The sequence below is a fragment of the Lathyrus oleraceus genome, chromosome 5, assembly GCF_024323335.1.
Source record: "Lathyrus oleraceus cultivar Zhongwan6 chromosome 5, CAAS_Psat_ZW6_1.0, whole genome shotgun sequence".
Classification (NCBI taxonomy): domain Eukaryota; kingdom Viridiplantae; phylum Streptophyta; class Magnoliopsida; order Fabales; family Fabaceae; genus Lathyrus; species Lathyrus oleraceus.
The window spans coordinates 640,089,639-640,097,881 of NC_066583.1; the positions used below are offsets into that span (position 1 = coordinate 640,089,639).

The 8,243-nt window shown below is 38.4% G+C and overlaps 1 non-coding gene across 1 annotated transcript; it reads left to right on the top strand.

Moving 5' to 3' along the window:
- Positions 1 to 6,043: 6,043 nt before the first annotated feature.
- On the top strand, positions 6,044 to 6,150 carry LOC127088849 (small nucleolar RNA R71). The gene has a single exon (XR_007790663.1). It is a non-coding gene; the product is annotated as a small nucleolar RNA R71 (small nucleolar RNA).
- The last annotated feature ends 2,093 nt before the right edge of the window (positions 6,151 to 8,243 follow it).

The following is an 8,243-nucleotide window of genomic DNA, read 5'->3' on the forward strand; positions in this document are numbered from 1 at the left end:
CCAACCGCGCTAGCAGTGCCAGGATGAACGGTGTAAATTAGGGAACTTAGAAATTCCCTGGTCAGCCTATCATAGGTGGGTTCCTTATTAGAAAAAATCTCATGCAGTCCTAAATTATCTAGCATATGAAAAAAACTATGATACGTCCCTAAAGTATACAAACAGTCCTCATCTACATACTTGGTGGCGAGAATTTTCTGTGTTTGCAACTTCTATAAAATTTTGTTCTGACACTCTCCGGGTTTCCCTCCGCGAAGGATGATATTGTGGAATTCTATTCCAGTCATTGATGGTGAGTGAAGAAAAAATGGGTTTTTATGGTAAGGAAGTAAAAATGGGATTGTAATGGGTTTTTGGTGGAGGAAATTGATGAGTGAAGTTTGGGAATGATAATGGGTTGGAGTTAGAATGATGATGTTGGAAATTTTCGTGGACTTCAATGGAGGTGGAAGGAGGAAAAAATGGGTTTTGAGAGGTTGAAGAAGGCAAAAATGGGGAATTTAGGGGTTCTGTCCCGTAAATGATACAGACCCCATGGCGCCCGCCATGATGCCGGATTTGGTGTTTGGGCCGGGCTTATTTCTTGTTCTTGGGCTTCAACTTTTTCCTTATTTTGCAAAGGGGGTGTACATAGGCTTCCATAATATGCTGCCTTTTTTATTTTGATTAAGTTTGATAAATGATAAAATAAAAAAATAAAGTGAAGTAAAAAGAAAATAAAAACATAATAATAGTAATATATATATATATATATATATATATATATATATATATATATATATATATATATATATATATATATATATATATGAATAGTTAGTAATAAGTCACGGATCGAGAGATGCTAGGAAAGGAAAAGCAAGCATAAAGTCAAAAAGAAAAGAAAAACAAGCATAAATAATAAGTCTAATAATGGGAAATAAGTAAAGCAAACGGCATCTCTCGATCGGTGATATCATCAATGTCCAGGGAATAATGGAGTCTCCTCAACTTCGGATCCTCGGAGTTCTGCAATCTGGTGTCTAAACATATATATATATATATATATATATATATATATATATATATATATATATATATATATATATATATATATATATATATATATATATATATATATATATATATATATATATATATATATATATATATATATATAACATATGAAAATATAAATCGAAATAGTGAAGTAAAGGAAAAAGAAAGCATGGGTTGCCTCCCATGCAGCGCTTGTTTAACGTCGTTAGCTTGACGATTTGAACTTTATATCTCTGAGGTAGGAACCGGAGGATCGATCAGAGTATGGCCAGGGAATTCTGTGGGGATGTCACCTCCTTGGTATTGCTTCAGTCTTAGTCCATTTACCACAAACGGGTTACAGGAATTGTTCCGGATTTCAACTGCTCCAGATTTGAGGATTTTGGAAACCTTAAAGGGGCTTGTCCATCTCGAACGCAGCTTACCTGGAAAAAGTCATAATCTGGAATTGAAAAGGAGAACAGAGTCGCCTATATTAAAGTCCTTTTTCACAATCCTTTTATCATGCCATGATTTGGTTCTTTCTTTGTATATAATGGCATTCTCGTAAGCGTTCTGGAGGAGTTCCTCCAATTTGTGGATATCGAGGATTCGCTTCTCGCCAGATGCTAGGTAATCCAAATTCAGGGTCTTGATGGCCCAATATGCTTTGTGCTTAAGTTCAAAAGGTAAGTGGCATGACTTTCCATAGACTAACTGGTATGGTGTAGTTCCAATAGGGGTTTTGTAAGCAGTTCTGTCAGCCCACAATCCTTCTGTTAGCTTTTCAGACCAATCTTTTCTGGATATTGAAACAGTTTTTTCCAAGATTTGCTTAATCTCTCTGTTTGATACTTCTACTTGACCATTAGTCTGGGGATGATATGGTGTTGCTACTCTGTGTTTTACTCCATACTTTCTTAAGAGTTTATCGAATATCCTGGATTAAAAATGTGATCCACCACCACTTATGACAAGTCGTGGTACTCCAAATCTGGGGAAAATATTGTTTTTAAACAACTTGATGACTACTCTTGTGTCGTTAGTGGGTGAGGCTATAGCTTCTATCCATTTGGACACATAGTCGACGGCTACCAAAATATACTTTTTTCCCATCGAAGATGGAAAAGGTCCCATGAAATCAATATCCCAAACATCAAATAATTCCACTTCTTGGATATTCTTCAAAGGTATTTCGTCGCGTCTTTAGATGTTTCCAGCGCCCTGGCACCGGTCACATTGGACAATATAAGTATGGACATCACACCATAGTGTTGGCCAATAAAGACCAGCTTGAAGGATCTTAGCGTATGTCTTAGATGTGCTTGAATGTCCACCATAGGGTGAAGAGTGACAATGCTCTATGATATTTCTGACTTTTTCTTCCGGGACGCAACGTCGAAAGATATTATTTGTTCCCCTTTTAAAAAGGAGTGGTTCGTCCTAATAGAAATGTCTTACATCTTTAAAGAACTTCTTCTTTTGTTGATAATTGAGGTCAGGTGGTATGATATCAGCGACTAGATAATTCACAAAATCAACGTACCATGGTACTCTGCTAATCTTTGAAACTGTTCCAAAGTTGTCTCTATCAGGTTCAGGGGGAACGGTATCTAACTTAGCTATCAATCTGTCATAGGTGAAATCATCATTTATAGGTAAATGGTCTGGCTTCAAATGCTCTAGTCTGGAAAGATGGTCAGCAACTACGTTTTCTATTCCTTTTTTGTCTCGGATATCTAAGTCGAACTCTTGTAGCAAAAGGATTCATCTGAGTAACCTAGGTTTCGCATCCTTTTTGCTTAGAAGGTAACGGATAGCGACATGGTCTGTATAGACTATAATCTTAGATCCGACAAGATAAGACCTAAATTTATCAATTGCAAAAACTACAACTAGGAGTTCCTTCTCTGTTGTCGTATAATTGAGTTGAGCGGCATCTAGGGTTCTACTAGCGTAATATATCACATGTAATTTCTTATTTTTTCTTTATCCTAAAACAGCTCCTACAGCGAAATCGCTAGCATCACACATTATTTCAAAAGGTTGAGTCCAATCCGGAGTTTGTAAAATGGGTGCTGAAATTAGCGCTTGTTTTAAATGATTAAAGGCTTCGATACATTTTTCATCGAAAATGAATTCAACGTCTTTCATCAGAAGGTCGGTCAGGGGTTTTGTTATTTTACAGAAATCTTTGATAAAGCGTCGGTAAAAACCGGCGTGTCCAAGAAAACTTCGGACTTCTCTAACAGTCTTAGGAGGGTTAAGGTTTTCTATCACTTCTATCTTTGCTTTGTCGACCTCAATGCCTCTTTCAGATATTATATGTCCTAACACTATGCTTTCTTTAACCATAAAGTGGCACTTCTCCCTGTTTAATACAAGGTTAACTTCTACGCATCTTTCTAGGATTTTCTCAAGATTAATGAGGCAGTTCTCAAAGTCAAACCCATATACCGAGAAATCATCCATGAACACTTCCATAATTCCGTCGAGATAATCTGCGAAGATTGACATCATACAACATCGGAAAGTAGCTGGGGCATTGCAGAGTCCAAACGACATTCGTCTGTAAGCAAATGTTTCGTAAGGACAGGTGAAGGTTGTTTTCTCTTGATCCTCGGGGTGTATGGGTATTTGGAAAAATCCAGAATATCCATCCAGATAATAAAAGTAAAAGTGTCTGGCAAGACGCTCAAGCATTTGATCTATGAATGGAAGGGGGAAATGGTCTTTCCTAGTTTCCTTATTGAGTTTCCTATAATCTATGCACATACGCCATCCGCCTTCTATACGTTTAGCCAAATGCTCGCCATTATCGTTCTGCATGACTATGATGCCTCCTTTTTTGGGTTCCACATGTACAGGACTTACCCATTTACTATCGGAGATCTGATAGATTATACCAGCTTCTAGCAGTTTAAGGACTTCCTTCTTTACCACCTCACTCATCATAGGGTTGATTCTTCTCTGATGTTCTCTAGAAGGTTTTGAATCCTCCTCTAGCGAGATCCTGTGCATACACACGGATGGGCTTATACCTTTTAAATCAGAGATGTTGTATCCTAAGGCAGAGGGGTATCTTCGTAAAACATTCAAGAGTTGGTTTGTCTCGTCTAGGTTTAAGGTGGCACTAACTATTACTGGACGGTTTATTTCTTTATCCAAAAACTCGTAACTTAGGTTCTTGGGCAATTCCTTAAGTTCTTGAGCTGGTTTTTGAGAGTTTGGTGAAAGGTCTGGAGTAACGGCCAAACATTCGTTAGTGTGAGGTTCCGTTTCCTTTCGCTCGTCATCTTTTTCATTTGGGTCTGAAAATGGTTTGAACATAGGTTCTTCTTGATCAAATTCCCTTATGCATTCATCTATGATATCAATCGCGTAACGTGCGTCTCCTATGATTGGTGCCATCAGGAACTTTGAAAGAATAAACTCTATCTTTTCATCTCCTACTTCGAAAGTTAATTTTCCTCTTTTAACATCTATTATAGCTCCGGCTGTTGATAAAAATGGTCTACCTAAAAGGATAGGGATATCGTCGTCTTCCTTGATATCCATGACCACAAAGTCTGTCGGGATATAAAGTTGACCGATCCTAACGGGGATGTCTTCTAATATGCCTACAGGATACTTAACAGATCTATCGGCTAATTGGAGGGACATCTTAGTTGGTTGTAATTCTCCTAAGTTTAACCTTTTACACACAGCTAAGGGCATTAAACTAACACTAGCGCCTAAGTCTAGGAAAGCTTTGTCGATCACATGACTCCCTAGAATGCAAGGTATGGAAAAACTCCCAAGGTCTTTCTCCTTCTTAGCAAGTTTATTCTCGGAAATAAAGTTGCATTCCAAGGGTTTGGGATCGTCAAGCCTACGCTTGTTGGTTAAGATGTCTTTGAGAAATTTGGCGTAAGATGGAATTTGGGTGATGGCTTCGGTGAAAGGAATCTCTACATGAAGCTTCTCTATTACTTTTATAAACTTTTGGTATTGGTTATCGATTTTGGTTTGTTTAAGTCTTTGCGGATATGGTATTGGTGGTTTGTACGGGGCTGGTGGTTTGTAAGTTTTATCCTTGGCTTCTCCTTCTTGGTCGGTTTGTTTTTCGGGTTCCACTGGTTCATTTCCTTGGTTGGTAGGTATATTTTCTTTAGAAGCTTTGGACTCGCTCATTGATGGGTTATAAGGCCCTTCGTAAGCGGTCCCACTTCGTAATGTGAGAGCGTTAGCTTGCCCTCGAGGGTTGAGTTGAGGTTGTCCAGGGAATTGTCCTACATGTGTAGTTTGTGGGGCTTGGTTTAGTGCTACATGTGAGATCTGGGTTTCAAGCATCTTATTGTGAGTAATTATCTAATCAACCTTAGTCCCTAATTGCGTTATCAGTTCATTTACGTGAATGTTATGGTTTAGGAATTCTTTATTTTGCTGAGTCTGGCCTGATATAAAGTTCTCCATGATCTTCTCAAGGTTAGGCTTCTGGGGCACAACTTGCATAGGTTGATTTGGTTTTGGGGCTTGAAAACCTTGTGGTCTTTGAGGTACAAAATTTTGGATAGGGTTCTGGTTTTTATAGGAAAAATTCGGGTGATTCTTCCATACAGGGTTGTAAGTGTTTGAAAATGGGTTACCTTGGGCGTAATTCACTTGGTCGGTGTTCAGGTCATTCAAAAGGTTACATTCCACTGATTCGTGTCCTTTAGATCCACAAAGTTCACACTCTATGTGGACTACCGCTACGGTGTTAGAGTTTGTAGAAATATGTTCGACCTTAAGGGCTAAAGCGTCCATTTTCGCTTGCATCATGTCCATAGAACTTATCTCATGTATTCTACCTTGGGTCTCCTTTTTCTCTACTGATGCTCGTTCAGTTCCCCATTAGTAATGGTTTTGGGCCATATCCTCAATTAGGTCATAAGCTTCAGGGTAAGGTTTGTTCATCAACGCACCACCAGCGCCAGCGTCGATGCTCATCTTTGTGTTATAATGGAGTCCATTGTAGAAGGTATGAACGATCAGCCATTGTTCTAGGCCATGGTGTGGACAGACTCTTAACAGCTCTTTGTATCTCTCACAAGCTTCAAAAAGTGATTCTCCTTGGTTTTGAGTAAATCTAGTTATTTGGTTTCGAAGAACAGCAGTCTTACTACGGGGAAAATATCTAGCAAGGAATACTCTCCTAAGGTCTTCCCAGATAGTTATTGAGTTAGCTGGAAGTGAATCTAACCATAAACATGCTCTATCCCTGAGGGAGAAAGGAAATAATCTTAAACGAATCGCATCAGGTGAAGCACCGTTGGATTTAAAGGTGTCGGCCAATTGGATAAAGACTTTTAAATGTTGATTTGGGTTCTCAATAGCGAGACCCGCGAATTGGTTCTATTGCACTAATTGCAGTAAAGATGGTTTTAGTTCAAAATTATTGGCAGGAATGAGGGGGCTTACTATACTAGAACTAGGCTCCTCGTCAGAGGGTTGGGCAAATTCCTTAAGAGGTCTCCGGTTGCGATTCTCGGCCATAGCTTTCTTAATTCGGATGAGTAAGAGGCGTGTACGAGTGTAACGTTCGGGTTCCGCTAAAGGATCTACTAAATTTCCGATACTATGGGTTCTTAGCATTTACCGGCTAATAATGCCTTAGTCTAGACGGTGTAACAATAGGGTACGAAATTTGACAAAGTTGGTCCCCGACAAAGGCGCCAAAACTTGAACGCTCTATTCGCAAGTGCACGAATTGCGTCAGAGTAATATAAAAGAATATCGATCCCACAGAGACCAAATCGTCAATTATCGATTACTATTGTTACGATGTTTATCTAAGGCGGTACAAATGAGATATTGATGTTGCAAAATAACAGTAAATAAAGAAAATGATAAATATAGTGCAGATAAAGATAGGCTTGAATGTATTTCACGTCAGTTAAACGATGCTTTGATTGTCTAAATAGAACTACTTATGGGACAATATTTTCTACTCTTGAAAAGAATCCATTTAACAGGAATTGTCGCTTTCGCGTATTCAGAACCGATTTTACCCTTAAATTAAGGCCTTTTATTGTCACTTATAAAAGGTGCGCATAATGCTAAAGTAGTAAACCTATTTTTAAGAAATAAGACTCGTAAGCTTAGTTGAAAAGTGGTTTTTATTCGGAAAGTTTACCCAACGAGTTTCCTGATTTTAAATCTATCAACGCGTCCAAAAACAGTTTCAAAAATCGTTTTTCCTTAAAGTGATAAAAATTCCTAGTTAACTAAGCCAGGGTACTTTCGCACTCCTTGAGTAGTTAAAACTAACCAAGTTTGTTTCAGAAAACTCGAATTAAAAATCAAAACAGCCCCTAAAACATTTCTACAGATGCAATATGTGAAACATCTCGTTAACCGCGATCCTCACATTCTAACCTTTGAAAGATTTAGCCAGACATGATAATACAAACAAATTCAACGATATTGAACATGATGAAAAGAAGTTTAAAATGTAAGGCGTGAAGAACAAGTAAAGCGTGTAAAACAATTAAAACGAGCAATAGAGATAATGGCGAGAAAATTAAATAAAGTAAAGACAATGGCAGGAAATTAAATAAAGTAAAGCATGACAAGGAATTAAATAAAGTAAGGCACGGCAAGTAAAATAAAAAGGCCATTAAATTAGAACCTGCTCCAAACGGAGGCTTTAAATCTGGTACAAGGAAGTAAATAAACCTTTGACTTTGAAAATAAAGATGACAGCAAAATCAAAGTGCTCCAACTCAATTACACTAAGGTGCGATAACCCCTTGATGTGACGGATTACCGCTTTTACAGATTGTATTATAGTCTTAGTGTTTTAAACTAAGTTGGATGTCTTGGAAGTGAACTAGAACGACCTATTTATAGAGGAACTCAACAGCATGCAAATACCAGGGTGCCCTTCAACTTCTCTTTAGTGGGAACGTGGAGTTCAAAGGTGGCGCCCGCCACCCCTCCATGGCGCCCGCCATGTGAGTAAATGGGGAAGTTCGTGGGATCGTGGCAGTTTCCTCCTGGTTGAAGGTTGATGCGTCATGACTTCTCCTATGGAGGCCACTGTGCAGAACGCCACGAGTACAACATTTGCCGAAAACCCTAATTTTTGATCTTTTTGCTTCGTTTCTTCTAAAAAGGTCCTGAAAGAGCTAAATACCTTAAAACAACACAAAAGAAAGCATAACACAAGCAAAATGATAATAAAGACCTAAAAAACATGTGCA